General features: G+C 42.3%; 1 protein-coding gene across 3 annotated transcripts in view; it reads left to right on the top strand.

The window, feature by feature from the left end:
- RICTOR (RPTOR independent companion of MTOR complex 2) overlaps positions 1 to 15,597 on the top strand; it is a 189,240-nt gene that overhangs the window by 4,696 nt on the left and 168,947 nt on the right. The gene's annotated exons all lie outside the window — the stretch shown is intronic.

Raw genomic sequence — 15,597 nt, 5'->3', positions numbered from 1 at the left:
AATGAGGGTTGCATTTTGTATATAAACCTGGTTGTGCTGAGCTGATGCCTGTAATATAAGTGTTTTGCTTCAGAAGATCTTAATGTTAATGCTGTGACTAGATGCGTGTTCACAAGGAGGTAGGGTGATGGGGAAGTGATGGAAGCTGAGTGTCAAAATAGTCTGCGCACTATAAGGAAATAGGATACTGGTTAGAAAAATATTTCAGGAATTATAGCAACAGCTATAAGGTTTTCCATTTCATGTGTAATTGTATTAGAGAAACAGTAGCTCCAGGTTTACAGAGTAATTTAAAAAAAAAAAAGGGTACTTTTTGGTATGAGCCCTGTTTTGAGAAGTTATTAATAAGCAATTCTACTTACCTATAGGCTGGAACTTGACATACCATGTCTCAGGCCATACATAATTTATTTACAAAATAAAATGTCATCAAGAGCAATTATTTTTTTAGTTCTGGAAAAACAAAGTTTCTGATACTTTTTTGCACCTGTCTAATAAAAATAAAAAAAAGAGAGGTTTTGTGGTATATTGTTTTAACACTGGTTACCACAAATATAATGTAGATTGTTGCTAATGTGGTGGTCTTTAAAACTGAAGTGGGTGAGTTCTATAAACAAAATGAACCACTAAGGTCCCCGTGCTGCAAACACATTAATGATTGGTACTGCTGAAGTCAGTGGGGCTACTTGTGCATGAAGTAAAACACTTGCATGTTTGCTTCATATGGACAGTAACTCCTTTTGACTTTGTACATTCAGGTTTCACATGTTGTACATGTACTTAATAGAGAGAGCATACAAAATCTAATTGATTTCAGTAGAACTGTACATTAGATCTTAACACCTCTGTTAATCCTTGTATAAATTTTGTTTGAAATGCATTACAAAAAAACCAATATAAAGTTGCCATTGGCTGAGGATGTTGTGAAACAACCTGGCAAAAAGTTAATATAGCATATCCAGGGGAACTTAGTAATAGCATTTTAACTGATTCATTCGTATTGACTAGTAAGACTCAGAGACATGATCCAAGTCAGGTAGCAATCCTATTTGGCAATGAGCTGAGGCCACCACTTCCCATTCTGGGCCATTGGAACAGTGAGGCATTCTGGCTGTGTGTGCAACTGAATGTCTGATATTAATAGAATGGGGGGAAATGCCTAGTGCTTTGACAATTTTTACTTCTGTAGGTGTTTCAGTTCTATGATTGCAGCTTCGTGTGGGACCACTGTGAAAACCATTCTGTGTTCCTTGTCAAAGATGTTTTCTTGCACTAAAAATTCAACCGTATTTGACTCTTCTGTAGGTCCTTCATAGAGTCATAGAAATGTAGGGCTGGAAGGAACCTTGAAAGGTTATCTAGTCCAGCCCATGAGGCAGGACCAAGTGTATCTAGACCGTCCTGACAGGTGTTAAACTTTCAATGATGGGAATTCCACAACCTCCCTTGGAAGCTTATTCCCAGTGATTAACTATCCTTATAGCTAGAAAGTTTTTCCTAATATCTACCCTGAATCTTCCTTCCTCTAAACTAAGCTGATCAATTCTTGTCCTACCTTCAGAGGACATGGAGAACAGTTGATCACTGCCCTCTTTATAACAGCCCTTAACATGTTTGAAGACTCTGACCAGGTGTCCCCTCGGTCTCCTTTTCTTAAAACTACAAATGCTTGATTTTTTTTTTTAAACCTGTCCTCATAGATTGGGTTTCTAAACCTTTTATCATATTTGTTGTTCTCCTCTGGACTCTCTCCAGTTTGTCCATATCTTTGCTAAAGTGAACACTGGGTACAGTACTCCAGCTGAGGCCTTACACCAGTGCCAAATAGAGTGGGGAAAATTACCTCAGTGTCTTAGATGTGCAACTCCTGTTAATGCACTGCAGAATGATGACAGCCTTTTTTGCAACTGCATCACAGTGTTGGCTTACAATCAATTTGTGATACACTATAACCTCTAGATCTTTTTCAGCAGTATACTGTCTAGCCAGTTATTTCCGATTTTGTAGTAGTGCATTTTTTCCTTTTTCAGTGCAGTACTTTGCACTTATCTTATTGAATTTCATCTTTTGATTTCAGACCAGTTCTTCACTTTATCAAGGTCATTTTGAATTCTGATCCTGGGCCTTCAAAGTTTTTGCAGTCCCTCTCAATTTGGGGACATCTGCTGATTTTTGTAAGCATACTTTGCCCTCCATTGTCCTAGTCATTAATGGAAAAAAATATATAGTTCCAGACCTAAAGTGATCTCTCTGGGACCCCACTAGATATGTCCTCCCATTTGTACAGTGAACCATTGATAACTAATCCTTGAGTATGGTCGTTCAACCAGTTATGCAACTGCTTTATAGAAATTTCATCTAGACAACATTTCTATAGTTTGCTAATGAGACTGTCATGTAGGACTGTGTCAGAGCACTATTAAAATCAAGATATCCTGTCTAGAAACTCCTACTCCCCTGTCCACTAGGTCAGTAACCTTGTCAAAGAAGGAAATTGGGTTGGTTTGGCATGATTTGTTCTTGACAAATCCATGCTGGCTATTCCTTACAATCGTGTTGTCCTCTAGGTGCTTACAAACGGATTGTTTGATACCTTGACAGACCCTGGAACAAGTTATCAAAGTTAGTCTGTAGTTTCCCAGGTCATCTTTGTCACCTTTCTAAAAATAGGTACTATGTTTGCCCTTCTCTAGTCATCTGGGACCTCACCTATCTTCGGGAATATAATCTGTAATGATTCCGATATTGCTGCTGTTAGTTTAAGTACCCTAGGATGAATTTAATCAGGCCCTGCTGACTTGGATACATCTACCTTATTTAAATATTCTTTAACCTGTAATTTTCTTATTCTGGTTTGTGGTCCTTCCCCTTGTTGTTTTCTTTTAAATATCTGGTCACAATCTTTTTAGTGAAGGCTGAAGTAAAATAAGCATTAAACACCTCAGCTTTCTGGATGTCATCCGTTATTAGCTCTCCTTCCTACGAAGTAGTGGACCTACACTTTGTTTCATCTTTCTCCTTTTCCTAATATATTTATAGAACTTCTTATTGCTAGCTTTTCTGATTTTTGGCCCCACATGCTCTCCTTTTCCCCCTAGTTTTTCTTCCCATTGGACCTTACTTGCATGTTCTAAGTTTGTTAAAGTCTGGGTTTTTTTCAAGTCCGTTGTCCTTGTTCTGTTGCTCACTCCTTCTTTTCCTTAGAATTGCTTTCATTAGATTGTTGATGGCCAAATTGCCTTCAACCCTCAGTTTTACAACCAATTTCTCTCTTGTCGTAATGGTATCTAAAATGGCTGCCCCCCTGGTTACTTCTTCCACTTTCTGAAACAAAAAGATATCCCAATACATTCCAAGAACTTATTGGACATCTTGTGTTTTGCTGTATTACTTTTCTAACAGATATGTGGGTAGTTAGTCCCCCATTACTACCAGGCTAAGTGTGTTGGATGTATGTTTGTTTGTTCTAAAAATGTCTCATCCACCACCTCCTCCTGATTTGGTGGTCTGTAATAGACTGTGTTTTCCCTTTTATCTTTACCCAGAGACTTTCACCTGGTCTGCCTCTCTTCCTTCTGGACCTCAGAACATGAGTATGATGTACGAAAAGTGCTGACTCCGTGGATGCTCTGGGGTTGGAGCACCCATGGGGAAAAAATGGTGGGTGCTCAGCACCCACTGGCAGCCCCCATCAGCTCCCACCCTACCCCCCCAGTGTTTGCCGCCCACCAGCAGGCCCCACTAATCTGCGCCTCCCTCCTGCCACACACAATCAGCTATTTCATGGCATGCAGGAGGCTTTGGGAGGGAGGGGGAAGAGCTAGGGTGTGGCGTGCTGGGGGAGGGATGGAATGGGGCGGGAAGAGGCGGGGCAGGCCTTGGAGGAAGGGGTGCAGTGGGGGAGGGGGCGGGGCCTGGGGCAGAGACGGGGGTTGAATACCCCCCGGTACATTGGGAAGTTGGCACCTGTGTGATGTACCATGCAACACCACCTCCCTTTTTCCCCTTGCCTTACCTTTGTGAACAAGGTATATCCCTCTATACCAATAATTCCAGACATGAGATTTAACCCACCAAGTCTCAATGGTGTCATAATTCATAATTTAGCTTATGTACTAATACTTCCAGTTCTTCCATACTGCTTGCATTTGTATATAGACATCAAAGAAATTGAGCAGACTTTCTCCACCATTTTCACTCTTATTCCTGTAACTGTGTATTGTAATTTTCCATTCCCTCCAACCCCCAACATCTAGCCTTCTGTAAAGGTTACCTTTTTTAAAAAAATATATACCTGCCTGTGGGCTTTTGACCCTACCTCCTTTTTACTTAGGCCTGGCCTACACTAGGAAATCAGGTCAGTAGAACTATGTCACTCAGAGGTGTGAAAAATTCACACGCTGAGTGAAGCAGTTAAACCGTCTTAACCCATAGAGTAGCTTCTCATGGAGAAGGATTACCTATGCCAATGAGAGAACCTCTCCCATCATTGTAGCTAGTGCCTTCACTGAAGCACTGCTGTGGCGCAGCTGTGCTGCTGCAGCAGTTTGTGTAGACAAGCCCATAGTTTAAAGCCCTCCTTGCTAGATTGGCAAGTTGGTGACCAAAGATGCTCTTCCACTTTGTCAGGTGGACTCCATCTCTTCCCAGCAGTCCTCTTCCCTGGAACAACATCCTATGGTCAAGGAAGCCAGAGCCCTCCCATCAACACCATCTGCGTAACCAGGCATTCATCTCTAGGATGTATGTGTCCCGGCAGGGGCCCTTACCTTCGTCCAGGAGGATGGCTGAGAATACCACCTGCACCCCTGACTCCTTCATCTTCGCTTCCAGAGCCTTGGAGTCACTGCAGATCTGCTCAGAATTATACCTGTCGGTATCATTAATGCCCACATGGATGAGCAGTGTGGGGTAGCAGTCAGTGGTACAGCTGAGCCTCTGCAACCTTCCTGTGATGTCTTAAATGCAGATTCTATGCAGGCAGGACCCTGGGCCATCAGATTTGCAGATGGATGTCTCTGTCCTCCTCAGAAGCGAGTCCCTGGTCAGCATTACCCTATATCTGCTCTTAGGTGTGGTTGCTGTGAGTCTCCCAGCCTTAGGGGCAGGTGGCTCCTCTTCCTCGCCCATTAGGGTCTGATCCTCTCATCCTGTTGCCGGTACAGCATACTAGTTCTTGACTTGGATGGGGTGTTGGATGAGGGATGGAACACTATCTACTGTCCGAGATGACCAGCTGCCAGTCAACCCCCCCAGTAGACCAGCTAGTTCTCCTTCCTTCTCTGATGCTGCTATAGTCTTCTTTAATTGGCTAGCATCCACCAACCTAGGCATTTCTGTATTCATTCCACTGATGTAGCTCCCAGATGTGACATAGATGACCCACTTCCTCCTCTAGCCCTCATACCTGCTTCCTGAGTAACTCCACCAACAGACATCTCTCATGCTGGGTGGTTCCCCTTGCCTGATTTTTCTTGGCAGGGACATGCAGCTGCATTCCCTGCAAGTCAAGACTAGGACCTGGGTAGAAGCCTCCAGGGTCAGGCTGCCTTGTTTGGCTAGGACCCCCACATGTGCAGGCTGAGGAAGAGTTAGCAGTGGTGCTGATGATACACAATTTGCCTCCCAGTGTGAGTTCTTCCTTGTAGAGTACCTGCAAGTTAAGGGGGAGGAGAGAAATCCTTGCCTTACTCAGCTGGCTAACTCCTTTAGGACCTGAGGCATGGTCACTGTTGGTCTGGGTCAGCTGACTTGGGGTTGCAGGGCTTGGGCTTGGGGGCCGAAAAATTGCTATGTAGATGTCTGGGCTCAGACTGGAGCCTGAGCTCTGGGAACTTGCAAGAGTAGAGCGTTCCTGGAGCTCATGCTCCAGTCTGAGCCTGCACATCTACACTGATTTTTTTTTTTTTTTTAAGCTGACCTGGGCCAGCCACAGCCATGCCGTGGGTTTTTCATCCTTGTGTAAACATAGCTTTTGTCTCCCAGCTGCTTTCATCTTACCAGCCACTAAGGGTACATCTATACAATTTTATAACCTGGAGCAGCGAGTCTAAGGGCTTGTCTACACTTACAGCTCAGCAGCAGCACCGATGGGAGAACTTCTCCTGATAACATAGGTACTCCACCTCCCCGAGAGGCAGTAGCTATGTCAACGAGAGAAGCCTCCTGTCTATGCTGGGGGTTAGGTTGGTATATCTGTGTTGCTCAGGGGTGTGGACTTTCCACACTCCCGAGAGACATAGTTGTACCAAAGTTTGTAGTGTAGACCAGGGCTGAGCCTGGGTCTGCAGACTCAGGATCACCTTATGGTTTAACAGCTGTGTAAATAGTGCAGCTCAGGCTCTGAAGCCCTCCCCCATCCCCAGGCATCAGAGCCCAAGTTCCAGCTTGAGCCACAACATCTGCACAGCTGTTTTTAGTGTCATAGTGTTATCCTAAGTCTGTAGACCAGGGCTATGAGGCTTGCTGCTGTGGGTTTTAAAATGCAGTGTAGCTATATCCTGGGAGCCTGAATGCTGCTTTTTTTATTTTTATTTTTTTTAAAGCCTGGGTCCCACCCTCAGCTGGAATGGGTGACTTGCCCCCTCTAACTCAGCCGCCTTCAATTACTGACCTGTTCAGAAAATCTGCACTATTTTCACTTCAGAGCCATGCTATAAATCAGGTGCTAATTCATCTGAAAGGCCATGTGTACTGCTACTGCAGCTCCAGCACCATAGCATATATACTTATAACCAATGGAAGGAGTTTTTCTGTCAATGTAGTTAATCCACCTCTCTGAGAGGTGGTAGCTAAATTAACTGAAGAATTCATCTGTTGAACTCACCCATCATGAGCTCTGTAGTTAGGTCGACCTGTAAAATGGCTAGGTCGACCTAACTATAGAGCTCATGATGTGAAATTTTTCACAGCTCTGAGCAAGGTAGCTAGGTAGATCTAATTTTTAAGTTTAGAGCAGGTCTAATTGCTGGGCACCTTACCCACAATTAGACAGTCACCAACTAAGCTTTGATTTCAAAGTCAGTAAACTAGCCCAGAGTCCTACCAAACATGATGGCAAGTTCCAAGCACAGAAGTGTGATCCTTTTTGTCCCCCAAACTTAATAGCGATAAGACAGAAGATACATCAGCTGGCTCACTACCTTAAGGCTTGTACATACTAGCACTTATGTCGGCATAACTTACGTCACTCAGGGGTGTGAAAAAGCCACCTTTCTTGTGGTGTAAGTTACACCAACCTAAGACCTGGTGCATACAGCGTTATGTCAGCCGAAGAGCTTCTCCCAATGACATAGCTACCGCGGCTCACAGAGATGGATTTGTTATGCAGATGGGAGAGCTCTCTCCCATCGGCATAGCGCGTCTACACTACCAGCGGCGCAGCTCCACTGATGCAGTTGTGCAGCTGCATCGATTCTAGTGTAGACTAGCCCTTAGTATCACCAACCATGTGTCTTCATCTGGGAAAACTACTGCTTTTGTACACACTAAGTCTAGCATGTATTTTCCCCCAGCCTACTAAAAGGAAAACTAAGGCATAGAGAGGCTAAATCAACAAGGACGTCCCAGAAAGATGTTAGCACAGCTGGTTATAGCACTCCGAACTCCTAATCTCATGACCCACTAAACAATGCATTAGTATATACATAATGATATTTTCAATCAGAAATAAGGGTTTTTTTAAAATATATTTTTGGTTCACTCTTTTATTTTAAAGGATGTATCTATATTTGCTACAAGAGATTTAAATTATTTAAAATATTTGTTGTGATCTTTTTTTAAAAAAACACTTTTTATCATTGAGAGAGCTAAATATTTTTTTAAAAATCTGTTGAAATAACCTGAAATATCTGATTTCTTTTTCTTAATCATTATCCATTTCTATTTCCAAGGGGTCTCCTTATTTATTATACGTTTAATCAGTAACAACCTGTTTAGAACAAGTTTTAACATACAATTATTTGGCTAAAATGGCTCTCAAACATATGGTTAAAAACATGGCAGTTAACTGTGCTTTGCCTCTGCAAGAGGCCTAGACTGGCACCTGGCTGTCTTTGAGTAACTAACTTTGAACCAGTGTTCATAAAGCAGGCAGGGCACCCAACCATGTCTGTCATCACTTTGGCTGGTCTTCCTTCCTCCCAGCTATCTGTGTGGTAAGACATTCTAGAGTGCGTGGCTTCACGTGAAGCTGGTGTAGCTTTTCTGGGCATATCCTCCGGGCACTGTCCCTTGCTGAGACCAAGAGCTGCTCAGCATTCCCAAAATGCAAGAAATTTTCTTTTATTATGGTTTTACACTGCCTAATGCAATATGGTTCCAATCTGACTGGGGCTCTTGAGAGCTACTTCACAACAAATAATAAGTCACAGTAATGCACTTTATGATCAGGATTTTTACCCAACTCCTCCCAAAGTCCCCACATGGTGTAAATAAAAAAAACCCCTCTTTGGATTTTGGCTTATGTTAACAAAGAACATAAAGTTTACATCCAGCCAGGGGCTTGGTTGGTCCTATGTTCCCTACGTCAGGAATGCTCATCCTAGCTCCTCTCCTCTTATATCTGGATGCAGTAATGAGCCATCTTCCTCAGCGAAAAAAGAAAAGGAGTACTTGTGGCACCTTAGAGACTAACCACAAGTACTCCTTTTCTTTTTGCGAATACAGACTAACACGGCTGTTACTCTGAAATCTTCCTCAGTGAGTTTACCTTAGTCCTCTTAACCTCTTTCCTGGTAAAATTAACACTTGCCAGAGGTTTTGAGTGTTTTAAGGGGGAAAATTATCAGTTACACACTGATACAAACATGTTTACACAGCAACATGGATGCTGGGATGGTAGAAAAGCTGCGGTGTAGATGCAAGTTCGTGTTTACTTGTAACTAGTTAAGGTGAACATGCCTCTATCTGGTTACAAAATCAAAGTTAAAAGTTGGAGAGTGGACAGGACCTAAAGTAAACAGGCTTTGGCTATTTGTGCTACACTGCTTACTCAGAATGGTGCAAGTCTGGGCTAATGGGCCTGAGTCATCACTAATGTTACATTCCCTTTGCATTCAACTTGAAGGAACTAATAGGGTGAGGCATACTATGTTAATTAGTCTGCATACCCCCTGAAAGAGTTCAGGGTGACCTGTTACTTGTTCTTCGCCAGGAACAGAGGAGAAACTGATGTTGACCTCAACCATAGTTTTGTACTTCAGCATAAAATGATTGTATTGACTTGCAGACTTCAGGGGGCTTCCTGGCCACTGCCAACTCCACCCTGTCAGAGCTCATTCTTGAACCCTGGTGGCCTCCAGGCAGAAGAAACCGCTAGAATGTGAGAAGGGGTCTGAGAATTCAAGAATCCTTTTGTAATAGTTTATGATAGCATTTTGTGAGTTACATGGAACCCTGATTGGAAAGGGAGGTCACTATTAAATGCTGACCCCATTCAGATGACTATAAAAGTCAATAGGGATTAAATTCCAAACTAGGTAGCTGATCTATATGTAGAATAGCGCCTACATTGAAATTGGAGATAATGGTTGGAACACCCAAATCAAGCCCATAGATTTTTAAGGCCAGAAGGGATCGTTGTGGTCATCTAGTCTTACCCTCCTGTATAACAAAAATCATAGGACTTCCATGAATTTTAATTCTTGCTTCAAATCCAATAGCTGCATTGTATGATCTGCAATGTGGTCAGCTTGTGGGAGTTCTTTTTTAACATTCAGGGTAAAACCACATTGAAATTTTGCATGTTTTACAAGAGATGCCAAAGTAAATTGCAGAAGAAGCCTAAAACCAAGGCACTTCCTACCATCCTCAAGGCTTATCCATTAGAATTATTAATAGGCTGCTGTAACCTATACCTTAGTTACATCAAGATTAGACTGTAACAAGGCACTCTGCTTGGAGCTATACCTAAATCTACCTGGAATGGAAACTGAGTTTGTTGGGAGAATGTGGCAGCTCTCTTACGACGTGATGTATTTCACTTGGCAACACATGACACCTGTGCTCTGTGATCTGCATTGGCTGCTTCTTAAGCTATGTCTACACTTGCAGAGTTTTTGCACTGTCAGTTTCAACAATGATGATGAATCGGTGAAAGAAGAGCGCTGGTTTGTGTACTCACTTACTTCCACAGGCATCAGAGAGTGTTTACATTTGCAGCACTTTCATCGTTTATGATAGCAGCGCACTGAGGGCAGCTATTCCACAGTGCAGCTCTCCCCATTTTGACGATGGGTGTTGTGGGAAGGGGGGCGGTGATTGCGGGGTATCCTGGAGTCCTGCACAGCTGCCTCCTCTCTCTAAACACTGATCAGCTCCAGTAGCTCAGCATTGTTCCAAGCAGAGGATCCTTTGCTTCGAGGAGCAGGCATTGTCACCTGGCCAGATAAGTGAGCACTTGCAAAGAAAACCAGAAGGGGAGTTTCAAAGTTCCCAGGGCTTTACAGGGTGGGGGATGGGTGTCTGTTTACCGAGCAGCAGAGCTGCTGGCCAGAGTGGTCACCTAGGCACTGTGGGATAACCTGCAGAGACTAAAAGCTCTGTAAACAGGAAGAACATGTCTTCACTTGCACATCGCTGCAAAAGCATCACCAGTAAGAGCTGTATGCCTCTTGTGGAGGTGGTTTTTTTTTTTTTTTTTGGCAGTGAAACTTCTGAGTTTCACCGCAAAAAGTCATTGACAAGTATAGGTTTCAGAGTAGCAGCCGTGTTAGTCTGTATTCACAAAAAGAAAAGGAGTACTTGTGGCACCTTAGAGATTAACAAATTTATTTGAGCATAAGCTTTCGTGAGCTATAGCTCACTTCATCAGATGCATTCAGTGGAAAATACAGTGAGGAGATTTATATACATAGAGAACATGAAACAATGGGTGTTATCATACACACTGTAACCAGAGTGATCGCTTAAGGTGAGCTATTATCAGCAGGTGAGCGGAGGGGAAGGGGGGACCTTTTATAGTGATATTCTTTTACATAGAGACTGTCCAGTTAAAGTGAAACTATTTCCCCAGGTTTCTTCCCCACCCCCACTCACTGCTACTCTGAAACCTATCTATAGTTAGGGAACAGAACTGATTATTTCTGGTCACTGTGTCCTTTAAGGTTTTTGAGCCAGTAGATCTCACCCTCGCACATTTACTTTTAATTCATAGATTGGAAGATGAAAACAAGCTTTCCTACTGTTTCATTGGTTTCAACTCCCTATTGGTTTCTCGGCTCTGAATGAACTAGTAATTGAACTGAAGTAGTTGAGTAAATCACAATGAAGAAAATATTCTCTGCTCACCTGCAGAAGAGGCTACTGCTGTCAAAATGTGGGTTAGCACCCCAACAAACTCTTGTTCCAGGCTTTAGCCAGTGACTTCCACCAGTGCTTTGACTTTATTTAAAACTTGTCAGCAAATATGTACTGCATAATATTTTTTTATTTAAATGATTTTAATAGATTAAAATGTAAGCCTTAACATAAGTTGTCAATTTCAAATTTAATTGAATTAAAAAGTCCGATTTAAATTGAAAAATTGGGGTTTTTAAATTATTTTTTAAAAAAAAGCCTAGATTTTTATCTACCCTAGCCACAGCTGTAGTCAACAGTGGCACTAGAACCCCATTCTTATAAAAGAGGACATTTTCTTTGAGGAACCATCATCTTATAATTCTTCTCACCCTATTTACGTTTTGTAATGGCCTGAATTTGTTGTACTTTGGCTTTGAAGTATGCTCATCTCTTTCCTCAAGATTATGGGGAAGAAAGGAGCACAATGAATCACTCACAATCAACAGCCATTAGTGTAGTTTGGCTTTGATTTTCACATCTGGACAACTTCCTTATGTTCTGGTTTTGGGGGGAGCAGAAGCTGCTAACTCTAATCTGTGATGTGCTTTTAATTATCTCAATGGTGCTTAGGGCCCAAGATCAACATTTGTTTATTGGTTATAAATAAAATTAAAGTGTATTTGAAGATGCTTCTATTTACCAACTCTCTTGCCCAGCTAATTCTTAATTCCCATGACCTCGCAAACTAGCTGTCTTCTATCTGCAACATGAGACAACAAATAAGAACAAAGTGTCTGTGGGAGCTCTTACTACTTTTCCTGCGTGTAAAACAATTTAAGAAAATGGGCATAGACGTGACTGATGGAAACCCTTTCTCCCCTTTCTCTTTGCCTTCCTCACAGTCAATTCTCACCCCAATACATATAGTTAAAAGTGAAACAAGCAAACAAAAATCAGTAAAACAACCTAGGCTTTCTTCATCACAGACTCTTCTAGATTGCAGAAAACATATGACAGGTTTCAGAGTAACAGCTGTGTTAGTCTGTATTCGCAAAAAGAAAAGGAGTACTTGTGGCACCTTAGAGACTAGTGTGTGTGTGGGGGGGCGGGGGGGTGAGAAAACCTGGATTTGTGCTGGAAATGGCCCAACTTGATTATCATACACATTGTAAGGAGAGTGATCACTTTAAATAAGCTATTACCAGCAGGAGAGTGGGGTGGGGGAAGGTATTTTTTCATGCTTTGTGTGTATAAAAAGATCTTCTACACTTTCCACAGTATGCATCCGATGAAGTGAGCTGTAGCTCACGAAAGTTTATGCTCAAATAAATTGGTTAGTCTCTAAGGTGCCACAAGTACTCCTTTTCTTTTTGAGAAAACATATGCATGCACATTCATACAGTCTCTCCATGCACTGACTACATGCAAAGATACCCCAAAATTAATATTTGGGGAGAATGGAAAACAAAGGGAATTACAGCATTTCCCATAATAACTTGTCTACGTTATACATCTTGTATGGTCTTATTGTAGACCTATAACAGTATAAAATATATTAATCTACACATTTAAAGGGAAACATGAACCAAAATACATGGACAGCAAGCCTGAATTAACATTAAAGGGACACTCTCAACTTAAAAATGCTGAAAAGTATGCTATTTTACTTAGCTTATATCTGTGTAACTAAACTGTGTTCACACTGTTTGCATTTGCAGCAGTACAAGACAGGTTACATTTCAATCCATGTGTCCATACAGCACTGTGCTGCATCAGTTGCAGTGCCCTGCAGTATGGGTAAGTATTGCATTTGCTGCTGCTTCGCTCATGACAATTCTGGATAACTTTTATGGTAGATGGTGAGATCTTCAGGAAGCTGGCAGAATTGTGTCCCAGAGGTCACTTGGTGGACTGGCATCCACACCATTTCCAGCATGCTGTCTGGAGGAGGCACAGAGGAATGTTGTGTGCTTGTCCACTATTGTGCTTTGAAAAATAAATCCTATTATAGAAGAGCACCTGCTGCAAGGCATCAGTGGCAACAGCACAGAGGTGGTGAGAGTTGTTAGAATTCCTTGTGGACTCACAGATGGCACCACGTGGATGTTTTTCTGTGATATATGTATTTGTTGGAGAACCTCTCCTGGGCCATGCCAGCAAATGTGGAGTGGTGGGACTGGATAGTTTTGCAGACTTCGGATGACTAGAAGTAGCATCAGGCCTTTAGGATGAGGAAAGTGCTTTCCTGGAGTCCTAGGCTGAGCAACCCCAGAATACTCAGATGAATGCGCCCCTTAGTGTGGAGAAGTTAGTGGCAACTACCCTTTGGAACTCTGCAGTTGCCACTGGTGACTGGGGGCAAGTTCATCACTGGGAAATCCACAGTTTGATTTATGAAGATATGGTAAAAATTTTCAGTATGTGCTGCTGCATCATGTGATCATGGAAGGAAGCATGGAGGAGATGACTGTTGGAAATTAAAATTAGGGTTTCCTAGTTGTTCTGGGGCTATTGAAGTGACCTATGTGCTAAATTCGTGGTATTGTCCCATGCCAAAGCCTCAGTTTATCAGGTAAAAGGGGTGCTTCGTTATAATTCTTCTGTTCTTGGTGGATCACAGTCACAGGTTTGCCAAGATTAATGTTGCTTGATCAGGAAAAGTCCATGATGCCAAGATATTCAACTGTTTGCAAGATTGCAACAGGGAACTTTTTTTGCCCAGTAGTACTTTAGACATTAATGGGGTGCATGAATCAACTCTGCTGGGTAATCCGGGCTACTCTCTGCTTTCCTTATTTATGAAACCATATACTAGAAGTCTTAATGGGAGTAAGAACTATTTAACTACAAATAGCTTTAGTTTTGTATATGGAGAGCCCATTTGATAGGTTGAAAGGCAAGTGAAGACGTCTCTCCTAGCTTGATGGTAGAAATATCTCCACTGTATTATCTCTGCATATTGTGTTTTGCCCAACACTTATGAGCTCGAAGGGGAAGTTATTACTTGTGGCTATCTGTGACTTTGAGCAGCATATAGGAGGAGGACCTATTGACAAGGTTGCTGATAGCAGGGGTGCCAGGCCCTGGAATGCTCTATGCATGCACTTTGAGAATCCGGGCATAGATTCAGCTTAACTATGAAATTTACCTTGCTATTGTACAGTAACGTGAAATATATTGGGAAATGATTGCGTAGGAAGGAGTACTGCAGAGGAGGGTATGAGAGTTGTAGTGGATCACAAATGAAATGAGAGTCAACAATGTAATACTGTTGCAAAAAAGCAATACTCATTCTGGGATGTATTAACAGGAGTGTTGTAAGCAAGACACACAAAATGTAATTCTTCCACTCTGTTCAGCACTGATAAGGCCTGAGCTGGAGTATTGTGTCCAGTTCTGGGCACTGCACTTAGAGAGAGATTTGGAGAAAGTCCAAGGAGAGCAACAAAAATGATGAAGCATCTTGAAAACATGGTGTAGGAGGAATGTGGTATGTGTTTTTTTTGTTTTTTTTTGTTTTTTTTAATGGGTTTGTTTAGTTTGGAGAAGAGAAGACTGAGGGGGATAAAGCAGTCTTCAGTACGTAAAAGGTGGTTATAAAGAGGAAGGTGATAAATTGCTCTCCTTAACCACTGAGGACAAGACAAGAAGTAATGGGCTTAAATTGCAGCAACAGAGATTTAAGTTAGACATTGGAAAAAACTCCCTAACTGCAAATACAGACTAACACGGCTGTTACTCTGAAACCTAACTGTAAGGTTAGTTAGGTGCTGGAACAAATTACTTAGGGAGGTTTTGGAATTGCTGTCATTGGATGTTTTTAAGAACAGGTTAAATAAACATCTGTCAGGGATGGTGTAACTTGGGGGTTCTCACCCTTTTTCTTTCTGAGGCCCCCTGAACATGATATAAAAACTCATGGGCCCATCTGTGGCACAACAACTGTTTTTCTGCATATAAAAGCCAGTGCTGGTGTTAGGGGGTAGCAAGTAGGGCAGTTCCCAGTGGGCCCTGCGAAGCTAAGCTTCTCAGGCTTGGACTTCATCCCTGGTTGACAGGGCTCAGGGTGGCGTGGGTTCAGCTTTCTGCCCTGAGCCCTAATGAGTCTAATTTCAGACCCCCTGAAATCTGCTTGCGGCCCCCTAGGGGGCCTCTGATGCCTGGTTGAGAACCGCTGATATAATAATACATAGTCCTTCCCTGGTGGAGGGGACTGGACTAGATGACCTGTCAAGGGCCATTTCAGTCCTACGTTTCAATGATTCTATAATATTGCTAATATTTCATGATACAGTATGTATAACTTTGTGTTTTTGG

This window comes from Eretmochelys imbricata, chromosome 5 (genome assembly GCF_965152235.1).
Source record: "Eretmochelys imbricata isolate rEreImb1 chromosome 5, rEreImb1.hap1, whole genome shotgun sequence".
NCBI classification, from domain to species: Eukaryota; Metazoa; Chordata; order Testudines; family Cheloniidae; genus Eretmochelys; species Eretmochelys imbricata.
Note: the sequence above shows the minus strand (reverse complement) of the source record. Positions and strands in the feature narration are given on the sequence as shown.